We start from the raw sequence: 12,839 nt of genomic DNA, 5'->3' as shown, positions 1-12,839 counted from the left end.
TGATTACACCACTGCATTCTAGCCTGGGCAACAGAGAAAGACCCCATCTCTTAAAAAAAATACTGATGCCTGGGCCAGGCAACTAAATCACAATGTTCAAGTGTGGGGCCTGGCAAAGGGAATTTTAAAAGCACCCCAGGTGACTCTAATGTGCAGCCAAGGTTAAAACTGTTGTTTTCTAGAGAGAGGGGGACGTGGAGCAGCAAAGAGAACAGATTTGTTTCTCTTGTTCTTTCACTATTTCTTTAGGTTCATTAATCAGAAATGCTTGGATACAAAGAAGGGAACAACAGATACCGGGGTCTACTTGAGGGTGAAGCGTGGGAGGAGGGAGAGGATCAAAAAAAAATACCCATCGGGTACTACGCTTATTACCTGGGTGACTCAATAACCTGTACACCAAACCCCTGAGACATGGAGTTTACCTATATAACAGTCCTGCACATGCTCCCCTAAACCTGAGATAAAAGGTTTTGTGTGTGGGTTTTTTTTTTTTTTTGAGTTAGAATTTTGCTCTTGTTGCCTAGACTGGAATGCAATGGCGTGATCTCGGCTCACTGCAACCTCTTTGCCTCCCGGGTTCAAGTGATTCTCCTGCCTCAGCCTTCCAAGTAGCTGGAATTACAGGCGATCACCACCACATCTGGCTAATTTTTATATTATATATAAAAGTTTTTTTTTTTTTTTAAATCAAGAATTCTTAGCATAGTTTATTTTCGTTCCGGATATTGCAGTGCATTTTTCCCGTTCAACATTTCCACAAATCTTTAAATAAAAATAGAGCAATAAACAGGCACCTCAAGGGATAGCCATTGTTACAGCATTCGCCTGAGACTGCCACTTCTGTTGCAAAGTCACAGAAACCTCCACCCAGGCAGGTACCGAGAACAGCAGACCCAGTGATGACGTGCTGAGTGGCAGCTCCAGAGGCTGCAGAATCTCCTTCGACCCCTGCGCGGGAGCCTGAGTCACCACCCTCAGTTGACACAGGAGGAAAACAAGGCCCAGAAGGTCCAGTGACTCAGGCAGCAGCAAAGCTGCAATTTCAAGGCCAATTTGTTTCCAAAGCCCAAGCTTTCAACCATCATGCTTTAGGACACCATGCAGTACTCCAGATTCGTTATATATTTTATTATTTATTTATTTATATTTTTGCAGGATTAAATCATTTTATTTTTGCCTTAAGAATCTCTAAAAACCTGTGGTGACTCACACGTGTAATCCCAGCACTTTGGGAGGCCAAGGCGGGCAGATCACAAGGTCAAGAGATTGAGACCATCCTGGCCAACATGGTGAAACCCCACCTCTACTAAAAATACAAAAATTAGCTGGGTGTGGTGGTGCACACCTGTAGTCCCAGCTACTTGGGAGGCTGAGGCAGGAGAATCGCTTGAACCCGGGAGGCGGAAGTTGCAGTGAGCTGAGATCGCACCACTGCACTCCAGCCTCCATCTCAAAAAAAAAAAAAAGCTCTAAGAACTAATATCAGGCAATGATTAATGAAATGTAGAAATTAAAGTCATGACAGGGAAGATTATAGAAGCACGAACATCACAGTATTAGGAGAAATGAACAAGATTTCATATGGTTGACCAGCCAGGAAGCTAGTGCTGCTGAGTTGGCATTTAACTCTTTAGAATATGCATGCCTTGACAATACAAAATACCCTGGTCAATGTTTACCATCTTTATCTTTTTGGTACAATAGGGGAAAATGTGGTGTTATTTCTTCATAGTGGTTGTGTGTTGGGGATCGTTACCACCAAAATCATAATGATCATTTATAGCATATTTTAAAGTTAGTCTTGCAAGATCGTTATGGCATTTTAAAATCTCTGTAGTTTGAGCATTTTCATTTTATCATTTCTATTAACAAATTACTATTTCAAATAGTTCCTACCCAGAATATTTACAGGTAATTTAGCACAGGAGCAAATTTGAAGCTAACTTCAAAGAAGAAAAAAAAAGTTCAATAGCCAGAGAGCTAAGTATAAGATAGAAAAACCACATAGTAATTTTAAACAGCATCTTGCTACAGATTTCCAATCCAATGAATACCAGGAATGAAGGATTTTTTTTTTCTCCGAAAGAAGTATTTCACATGAACTCTGAACCTTGGATATGGAAACTTCTAGAAAAACTGAAGACCCTGACACACAAGTAAGTAAGAGTCTTCTGGCAAAAATACAATTTAATTTTCCAGTTTCCCTCCTTTCAGAAAATTCCAGAAGATACCTTCAGTAGGCACAGAGTTTATATGTCATACTCAAAATTTACAAGGTAAGCAGCAGCAAATAATTACATCCCTATCATTCAGAATAGATAGTTTTTCATTACAGAATTAGTTCCTGGTTTGTCGTAATAGGCTTGCAGAAACTGCCAAGTTTTATCATGCAAACTAATTGACCTAGTAATTGAGTCTGAAAGATCTGGAAGCTCTGCTCGCATCAGTGTCATTTACATTGGTAGAAAAGTAATCATGTCTAACTGGTGAGATAGCATTAATAAAACTCAAACAAATTTCCATTGAGAACATTTCAGAGTGCACACTATAGTCAAACAGCAATGTTATAAATACCTACACAGAAAAGAAACAGATAGGGTGATTCCAGAGATCACAGAGTCTTAAGTTATAAGGTAATTTCAAATTTCCCAAGGGTTGGTTTACAAAACGGTTTGAAAGTCTAGACTTACAGAACAGAAAACATACAAATGCACATTCACTCTATCCCTTGGCAAGCAAAGGATTTTTTTTTTTTTGTATTATTGCATGAACTGATGCCTGATACCCTCAGCTACTGACTTAAGAAACGCTGAAACCACTACCTTCAAATCCAGCTTACCATCAGAAGAACGATGTATACATGAGAAATTATGATTAAAGCTTTAAGTTCAAAGTCAAGTAATACACTATTTTTAAAAATACATGGTAAGGAGAAAGAAAATATCTATGTTGAACTAAGAAATACTTAAGCCAGGTTACAAATTACTAATAACTATGCACAACAATCTTTTCCAGGCTCAATTTTTTCCTTTGCAAAAAAAATCATTTACAGACATTCAACAAGTTAATTCTGTTATAAATGACAGGACATGTATATGTTCCAACATGCTTCCTTTTAGAACTAGCACAGTGTGGTACCAGCACTTCAGTAAGTGTTAACTTTATTTTCTAAGTGTTTAAATATGTGTTGTTTTTGTTTTTGTTTTTTGAGATGGAGTCTCGCTCTGTCGCCCAGGCTGGAGCACTCACTGCAAGCTCTGCCTCCCAGGTTCACGCCATTCTCCTGCCTCAACTTCCCAAGTAGCTGGGACTACAGGTGCCCGCCACCACACCCGGCTAATCTTTTTGTATTTTTAGTAGAGACGGGGTTTCACCATGTTAGCCAGATGGTCTCGATCTCCTGACCCCTTGATCTGCCCACCTTGGCCTCCCAAAGTGCTGGAATTACAGGCGTGAGCCACCATGCCTGGCCTAAATATGTGTCATTTTAAAAAGAAAAAAGGTGATATTTATTGTTGTTAAGATAAATGGAAACTGACAAGCCTAAATAACATTCCTTATGTAGTTTCTGATCGCTATAATATTGCAGCAATTTGCAGATGAAATAAAACTGATTTTTGAAGGGGTAAAAACCTAACAGATCTTGCTGAAAGGAAAATACTAGAACACTGATTCAACTATTTCAAATAAAGACTTCCTATTGGAGATTCTAAGTAATATGAACGTTTAAAAATATATGCCAGTAGGCTCCCACCCAAAATACATAAAAGTCTTACCTATGGAATCCATCATTTATAAGGATTTATACATAAAGATTCATTTGGTGGCTTTCAAATTCAAAATTTGAACATTTTCATGGGATTATTTCCAACCCTAAGAAGCAAAAAGGAAATCTCCATTCAATTCCATTCTCTATCATGTGACAGCCACAGAATTAAAAATACATGCAACAGAACTTTTCACATCCTCCTGTCTGCATTACAGAGATTTGGTTTTTTTGCCCACAGAGTCCATATTCCAAAGGTATAAAGTGGTCTATCCACCAAAGTATTTTACAGACGATGGCAATGAAAGCAAGGATCAATTCTAATTAGCTCAATCTAATTCGTTCTTCAGATGAGAGACTTGTCTGCATGGCTGTTTTCGTGGAGGGAGGACAGCAGGAAGTTGCCGTCCACATGGACTAGTAGAATACACAACCCAAGTGGAGATTTATTCTGACATTTTCCAGAACAACTCTACAACTTCTTATTAACTCTTTATGCCATCTACAAGACACAACACCCATTTATTGTCTCAATGTTAAGAAAACTAAGAATCCAGCAGTAAAGTGCTAACATGGAAGGAGAACGTTGTAAGATGTACTAGGGTAGGCTAATAACTCCAGCTATTTTCTTTCTTTTTTTTTTTTCTTTTTTTTTTGAGACAGAGTCTCGCTCTGTCGCCCAGGCTGGAGTGCAGTGGCGCGATCTTGGCTCACTGCAAGCTCCGTCTCCCGGGTTCATGCCAACTACAGGTGCCCGCCACCATGCCCGGCTAATTTTTTGTATTTTTAGTAGAGACAGGGTTTCACCGTGTTAGCCAGGATGGTCTCGATCTCCTGACCTCGTGATCTGCCCGCCTCGGCCTCCCAAAGTGCTGGGATTACAGGCGTGAGCCACCGCGCCTGGCTACTCCAGCTATTTTCAAAGAATATTCAGACTGCTTCAAATTCTATTCAGAAAACTCTCTCTCCAAGCTTTTTATTTTTTGCCTCTTTTAAATGATCTGAAAGCTAACTATATAAACAGATGCTTGGAGCGGGAGAGGGTCTCACCTCTACCCAAACTTTCAGAAAAATTTGCTTCTACAAAACTTATCAACAAATAATCCCACTCCACTACCTTCAGATAAGGTGGCAGGTCAAATTAATTTGTTTGCCCCTTAATTTGTTTTACTGATCTTCTGAAACCCCTGCCTCATCATCCAAAACAAAACTTTCTAGTATTTCAAAGGAGTTTAGTAAGATTCTGGTATTATGAATTCAAACTCAGTACTGCCATCTGTTACATTCTATTTTAAAATGGAATCATTTTCCTGCTGAATAAAAATATCTTCCCAGGTCACTGGCTTGTTCTGAGTAGATGTTGTGGTCCCTACTGGAGGTTCTTTTCCAGTGTCAATCTTATACCCAAAACCATCCTCATTTATTGCAGGCATAGTGCTTGATCTCTCAGAAAGATATGCATGTTGTCTGATCTGTCAAGACTTGTGTGGTTGTAAACGATAAAGCTTTGAGTCCCCAGAAGGATCTTGACTGTGAAAGGACTTTATATGTTTAGACATAAACTGAGAGTTGGTGAATGATTTGCCACAGGCCAGACACTGACACCTTCTCTCCCCTATGTGATGAATTTCATGCTTTGTGTGGTATTTTTGCAAGAAGAAACACCTTCTCACAGTAATGGCACAGATACTTCTTCTCCCAAGAAAGAATGTGAAAATGTCTCCGCAAGCTTGTCAGACAGACATATGACCTCTTGCATACGATACAGCTATACCCTTCCATCTACTCTGAACTCATAGTGACCATCATGTGTTACTTTCATATGTTTGTTTTTTTGCCATCTCGCTGCCAGACGTTTCTGGTATTTCATTCTCAAGTCTGGCCTCCCCTTGATCAGGGTCATCTTTGACAGTGATCACTTTGTCGTAAGTATCTTCATCGATATTTGCATAAACCTTGCAACTAGTCGATAAGCCTTCCCTCCATTAGATGTTTGAATCCTAAGTCTGGATCATTTGTATTTCTAGTGGTTATATCTGAAATTTTTAAGGAATTGGAAAGCAGTTCTTGGAGAAGTGTAAGAACCTGCATCTTCTATATTCACAATCCATCAATCTGGTATTTGAGGAGGTATCAGCCCAGCCACTGAGAAGAGCTGATGGAAGTAGGTCCTAGAAGCCGAGGGAATATTCTTGTGGGTCCAGAATTTTCAGTCTTCCATGATCGTGGGAACATCACAGAAGAGTCCATGGCCATGTTGCTCATTCGAGGAGGTCAGCAGACTGCCAGAGTATTGACTGTCTGTAGCAGAAATCAGTTTTCTCCTCTCCATGCCTGCTTCACAGAGCCACCGCTTCTCCTTCTTGGGTCACAGGGAAGGCTGGGAGTCCCCCAGCAACAAGAAGGGCGCTCCCCAGCCATTCCATCCCTTCCTTAAACGTCGCTCCAGTCTTGGTCGATGTGGATGCAGCCGCCGCCTCATTATATTTTTTAAAAAACATGAAAAGTCATGTCATATTCTAGCCATATAACAAATGAACCAAGAACTGTTTAGGATCCCAAATTCCAAACACAGCCAAAAGCGTGTAGCCAATGTCTTAAATTCCAAGTCATTGGTTCAGATGAAACCTGGGAAGCTAAAAGTCCAATAAATCCCATTTTTAGGAAGAAGAAAAAACCGCCCTGCCACAAACCAGCAAACTCATCCTACCTGTATGTTCACAGGGATGTGATGTGCAAAGCAAACCCTGACATGTAAAGGCAGCTAAGACAAAGAGCTGGCCAGGTCCCTGCCCAGCCATCCCCCATCACAGTATCTGCTGAGGCTGCAGAGCAGAGACCCAACGCACAGACACCCAACCTGCAGGGCACGGCCGGGGCTTCTGCCCAAAACCAGCTGTGCCAGGCGCCATCCTGACACCTGCTCACCCTGACAGCTGCCCGCCCAGGAGAGCAGAACACAGTGGGAGATCCAGGGCCTTCCTCGGAAGAGCACCGGGAGATCCCCTGTCTCCTCCGCAGGCTCCCTCTCTCCAGGCCAGGCCTGCCCTTCACAGCACAGAGTTCACCCTTGGTGTCCCCAAGACTCTGCACTTCTTGGGTGGGCCGGTGTCTCTCTGACTTTCTCTCTTTGGGCTTTCCAGTAACCCTGGCCCTGCAGGGCAGTTCTGGCACTTGGGGAAGCCTCTAGAAAGACCGTGGGCAGAGGCAGCGATGACCCAGGCCCACCCAACCCCAGAGAGCCCTGGGGACATGCCCTGCCTTCCGGGAGAACTGCCTGGTGCCCCCGTCAAGCAGATCCTGGGGGCCCTGTGTGGGGGTCAGATCCCTCTCCTCAAGGAGCCCCCTTGGCTCTGGGGGAACCAAGTGTGGGTGGTCGGCATCAGCCATTGCCCATGCGGGGACACTGGGGACCAGAGGGGCACATCCAGCCTGGGAAAGCCAGACCACGCGAAGCTCTTGGCATTGTCCTCACCTGCTCCGTCAGCAACACCACCCCCCGGGGGGCAGCTGGGTGACCCCATCTCACAGCAGGGCAGATAGGGCTTCGAAAAGCCCCTGTGCAAAGCAGAGCTGGGACTTGAGGCCACCAGATTTGGTGCAGAGGAGAGAGCTTGGATCCAGGGACAAGCTCTGCCAGCAGGGAGGACAGGACTGGGTGATGGGAGCTTAGTTTTGGAATAAAAATCTGCAAAGGAGCCATCTGTCCAGAAAGCGCCACAGAAACAGAGTTTTTAGTGGCAGCCACCATTCCTTGAGGGCCTCCCATGTGTCCAGCACTTTCCAGAGTGTTCTCTCTGATTCCTCCACACAGACCTAGCAAGGGCAATGACTGCCGGGCCTGGGCTGCAATGGTGGGCTGGGCTGCAGTGTTGTGGCTGGGCTACAGTGGTGGACAAGGTTGCAGTGAGGGGGCTGGGCTGCAGTGGTGTGTCTGGGCTGCAGTGAGGGGGCTGGGCTGCAGTGGTGAGGCTGGGCTTCAGTGTTGGGGCTGGGCTGCATTGGTGGGGTTGGGGTGCAGAGGTGTGTTTGGGCTGCAGTGGTGGGTCTGGGCTACAGTGGTGGGGTTGGGCTGCATGGTGTGTCTGGGCTGCAGTGGTGGGGCTAGGCTGCAGTGGTGGTGTCAGGCTGCAGTGGTGTGTCTGGGCTGCAGTGTGGGGCTGGGCTGCAGTGGTGGGGCTGGGCTGCAGTAGTGGGGTCGGGCTGCAGTGGTGGGTCTGGGCTGCAGTGTGGGGCTGGGCTGCAGTGGTGTGTCTGGGCTGCAGTGTGGGGCTGGGCTGCAGTAGTGTGGCTGGGCTGCGGTGATGGGGCTGGGCTAGCGCTTCAGGAGTGGGTCTCTCAGGCCTGATAAACCAAATGCCCTGCACCAAGGAATCCACATAGAAGCCTGACGGGGGTGGCTACTGATGGCTCAGGCTTCTGCACCACTTGCCCTGGGATGTGGGGGCTCCGTGAACCCTAGTATTGTTACCAGAAAGGAGTCCCAATCCATACCCCAACACAGGGTTCTTGGATCTCGGCTGACTATACTAACACTTATTTCTGGATATATGTTAAACAACAGGTGGACTGTTTGTGAGTTTTCCAAGAAAGGGGAGGGGATTTTTCTGAACTGAGGGTCCCTCCCCCTTTTAGACTATATAGTGTAACTTCTGGACGTTGCCATGGCATTTGTAAGCTGTCATGACGCAGGTGAGAGTGTCTTTTAGCAGCTAATGCATTACAATTAGTGCATAATGAGCAGTGAGGACGACTGGAGGTTACTTTTGTCGCCATCTTGGTTTTGGTGGGTTTTGGCCGGCTTCTTTACTGCTTCCTGTTGGATCAGCAGGGTCCTGGTGACTTGTATCTCGTGATACTAAACCTGCCAACCTCCTATCTGATCCTGTGACTAAGAATGCCTAACCCGAGAATGCAGCGCGGAAGGTTCAGCCTCATTTTTCCCAGCCCCTACTCAGCATGGAGTCGCTCTAGTTCACTCGCCGGTGACAGCGATGATCTGTCCTTTACTGGGGCTCAGCCTTCACCCACTGAGGGACTCTGGATGGGAGAATGTGTTTGCTTGGCGGGGATGAGCAGCCGAATTTCCCAGCCCCTGTGATCCAGAGGCTCTTCCAAGACACTGAGACTGGAGAGGAGTGGGGGTTCTAGATGGGGGTGGGCATGAGAGGCTGGTGATGGCTTCCTTTTCAAGAGGGGATTTAGCCTGCAGGAGGACAGCTTTGACCCTCTATGAGTTCATGTCTGTTCCAACCAATCGAGTACCTGTTACTTGGCCACCTCTGACCCCCCAAACTGCCTTGGAAAACCCCTACCTATAAGCCTTTGATGAAATGATTTGAGTACAAACTGTCTCTCCCACGTGGTGTGGCCTGCCTGTGTCTATTAAACTCTTTACTGGAATACAAGGTCTTTATTTGGGGAGGAGGCAGGAAGAACCCCTTGGGTGGTTACAAAAGGCAAGATGAAATTCCTTTGAAAGGCAGAACTCCAAAGGAAGAGGTGGGGTCTGTGTGTTTCTTCTGCCACCTGAAATAATTGAAAGGCTCAACATCCAATGTTACGGAGTTCTTTTTTTTTTTTTTTTTTTTTTTTTTTTTTGAGACTGAGTCTGGCTCTGTCGCCCAGGCTGGAGTACAGTGGCCGGATCTCAGCTCACTGCAAGCTCCGCCTCCCGGGTTTACGCCATTCTCCTGCCTCAGCCTCCCGAGTAGCTGGGACTACAGGTGCCGCCACCTCGCCCGGCTAGTTTTTTGTATTTTTTTAGTAGAGACGGGGTTTCACCATGTTCACCAGGATGGTCTCAATCTCCTGACCTCGTGATCCACCCGTCTCGGCCTCCCAAAGTGCTGGGATTACAGGCTTGAGCCACCGCGCCCGGCCTCGGAGTTCTAAGTTTGAGGACCACCACTCAGAAAACACAGACTCTAAAGGAATGGGCTCGGTGCTCTGAGGTGGAGGGATTAGGGCTTCACTGAAATGGGAAAATACAAGGTTTAGCATGATTACATTTTCCACGTAAGATTGGCTTATGAGTTGCAGCAATTTGTTTGGTTATATCTTGTTCCCTTCGGGAAAAGTATATTTAACATTCTGTTTTATGGTATTTGATAGGCATGGTGTCTTCTGTGCCATCCGGTCTGAGTTGGGTACAAAAAAATAAAGAAGTTAATTTGTAACAAAAGGTCAGGAACTAGGAAAGGGAAGGGGTCTTACATCTGGTGCCATTTAATCTTTCATAGCATTTTACAAAACAAGAAAGGAAGAGCATTAATCTATAATTAGAGAAGCAAAGTTCACAGCGACTTGCTGCTTGACCAGGGTCTCACAATCACATTGCTTCAGGGCTCAAAGTAGTTTAAAGTTCTAACAGCTTTAATTTGACGAGCTTATTGTTGACAAAAAGTCAAACTCTGCAAAATATTTGAAGAGATTTATTCTGAGCCAAATCTGAGTGACCATGGCCAGAGACACAGTCCTCAGGAAGTCCTGAGAACATGTGCCCAAGGCAATCTGGGCACCACGCCAGGCGCAGTGGCTCAAGCCTGTAATCCCAGCACTTTGGGAGGCCGAGGTGTGCGGATCATGAGGTCAGGAGATCGAGACCATCCTGGCTAACTCGGTGAAACCCCGTCTCTACCAAAAATACAAATAATTAGCCGGGTGTGGTGACAGGCGCCTGTAGTCCCAGCTACTCGGGAGGCTGAGGCAGGAGAATGACGTGAACCTGGGAGGCGGAGCTTGCAGTGAGCTGAGATTGCGCCACTGCACTCCAGCCTGGGCGACAGAGCCAGACTCCATCTCGAAAAAAAAAAAAAAAAAACAAACAAAAAAACACATTGGTTCCGTCTAGAAAGGTGGGACAACTCGAAGGTGGAGCGGGGAGGTTCCAGGTTAGAGGTAGATTCAAATGTTTTTTATTGACAATTGGTTGAAAGAGTTATCACTAGAAAGGAATGTCTAGGTTATAAGGGGTTGTGGAGACCAAAGTTTTATCATGCAGAGGAAGCCTCCAGGTAGCACGCTTCAGAGAGAACAGATTGTAAATGCCTCTTATCAGACTTAAGGTCTGCGTTGACGTTTCATGCTGGTCAGCCTTTGCTGAATTTCAAAAGGGAGGAGGACATAGATGAGGCATGTCCACCCCCCACCCCCCCCCACCTTCTCTTCACAGCCTGAACCAGATTTTCAGGTTAACTTTGGGTTGCCCTGGCCAAGAAAAGGGGTCCATTCAGATGGTTGGGGGAGTGGGCTTAGAATTTTATTTTTGGTTTACACTATTTTCAAGCTTTTAACACCATGAGCCATATTCTGCCAGGTGTGGCCCTGGGGAGGGGCCCCTTACCATGTGACGGGAGGTGCTACCACGGCTAGGCAGCTACTCGCCATCAGGCCACAGAAGAGCCTCTTGGACCTAGGGAAGGACCTGTGAGACTCTATGAAGAGGAAAAGTCAGTTTTGAATCAAACCCATTTTATAAATAAGAAAAATTAGAAAACTCTTCTCAGAAGGTGGTGGGGGTTGAGGAGGGGGACCCAGGGGCACCTAAAGGCTAATTCTTGCTAGAGTCATTTACATTTTAACTTAAATTTTCTAATGTTGTGAATAGACTTAATTATCTGTTCACAACTTTTAAAAATGGCTAAACATGGCTGAGCGTGGTGGCTCATGCCAAAATCCCAGCACCTTGGGAGGACGAGGCGGGTGTATCACTGAGGATAGGATTTTGATACCAGCCTGGCTGATATGTGAAACTCCATCTCTACTAAGAAATACAAAAATCAGTCAGGTGCCGTGGCAGGCGCTTGTAATCCCAACTACTCAGGAGGCTGAGGGAGAAGAATCGCTTGAACCTGGGAGGTGGAGGTTGCAGTGAGCCCAGATTTCACTACTGCACTCCAGCCTGGGTGATAGAGTGAGACCCGTCTCAAAAAAGAAAAAAAGAAAGAAAGAAAAAAAAGCAATGGCTAAACATTATTTTTAAAATCAAAACCATTTCAAAGCCCTTACTTCACTGGATTCTCAGCCAGGGCTGCCCCCAGAGCAGAAGGCAGCTGTGGGAAGCAGAGGGGTGGCCTCACCTCCACCTGGAAGATTCCTGCTCAGATCCTGGGTCACCTGCCCCACTGATGATGCCCCAGCTGCTCCTGCTGGGAAGCCGAACCCAGAACCCCCTCAGGTCTGGTCCCCACTCCGCCCCCAGCACCCCTAGTGCGGTCATGTGGGAGGATGGGGCCCGAGGCTGCAGGGGCGGAAGCAGGTGGGTCAAGGCTCACTTCGCCCGCCTGCAGGTGTTGGTGTTTGTTTTTTAAACCAAACAGAGCGCAGAGGGGCGAGGAAGCAGAAGTGACTCAAACTCTGGGCGAGCCAGAGCCCGTGGAGGCGGCAGCTCTCTCAGCACTGGGGACATGCCCAAGGCTGGCTTTGGGGTCAAAGAATAATCAAAGATGACACTTTGGGGCTGCCCTCTCCCCAGCCCTCCTGGGCAAAGTCGGTGCATCCGAGGAGTCAGCCTGGACTCGAACCTCTGACACTCGACCGCTGCTGGCCTTGGTGCCGGGACCCGAAAGGGTGAGAGGACACAGGGAGGGGTGTGGAGGGGGAGAGCAGCCGGACTCTGCCCAAGCAATTTAGGCGCCTGCCTCATCTGTGGTCCCCCACACCCCCAGCTCACTGAGCAGTGGAACAGCCCCTGGACATCCCCAGGGAGACGGGGCCCAGGGATTTCGGTGAGGCCCTGTGCCCAGGCTGGCTGTGCCCCACCTGAGGGAAGAGTCACTCCAGTCCCTCTAGGCTGGTCCATGTGCAACCACGGTAGGACACAGGTCATCTCCATTGAAACGCAGAGGGAGGAAAGGTGTGCCTCCCTGCTCCTTCCCCATCCTCGCAGGGAGGGGCGGTTGCCCTTAGCAACGGGATGCCCACATGGGATACTGGAAGTCTCAGCCTACCCCACCCCACCCCTCCAGGCCCAGTTTCTCCTGGGTACAAAGGGTTACTTCAGAGCTGTCGGGCCTCCACAGCAGTACATTAAATGTTCTGGAAACTAGGAGATATGGCACTGCTGTAC

General features: G+C 46.7%; 1 pseudogene across 1 annotated transcript; it reads right to left on the bottom strand.

Annotated features, from left to right (window-relative positions):
• Window positions 1-941: 941 nt before the first annotated feature.
• LOC106993581 (transcriptional regulator Kaiso-like) lies at window positions 942-9,335 on the bottom strand (annotated as a pseudogene). The gene has a single exon (XR_013405337.1). The product of XR_013405337.1 is annotated as a transcriptional regulator Kaiso-like (transcript).
• Between the last annotated feature and the right edge of the window lie 3,504 nt (window positions 9,336-12,839).

This window comes from Macaca mulatta, chromosome 15 (genome assembly GCF_049350105.2).
Source record: "Macaca mulatta isolate MMU2019108-1 chromosome 15, T2T-MMU8v2.0, whole genome shotgun sequence".
NCBI lineage: Eukaryota > Metazoa > Chordata > Mammalia > Primates > Cercopithecidae > Macaca > Macaca mulatta.
This window is presented reverse-complemented; position numbering and strand designations above follow the sequence as displayed.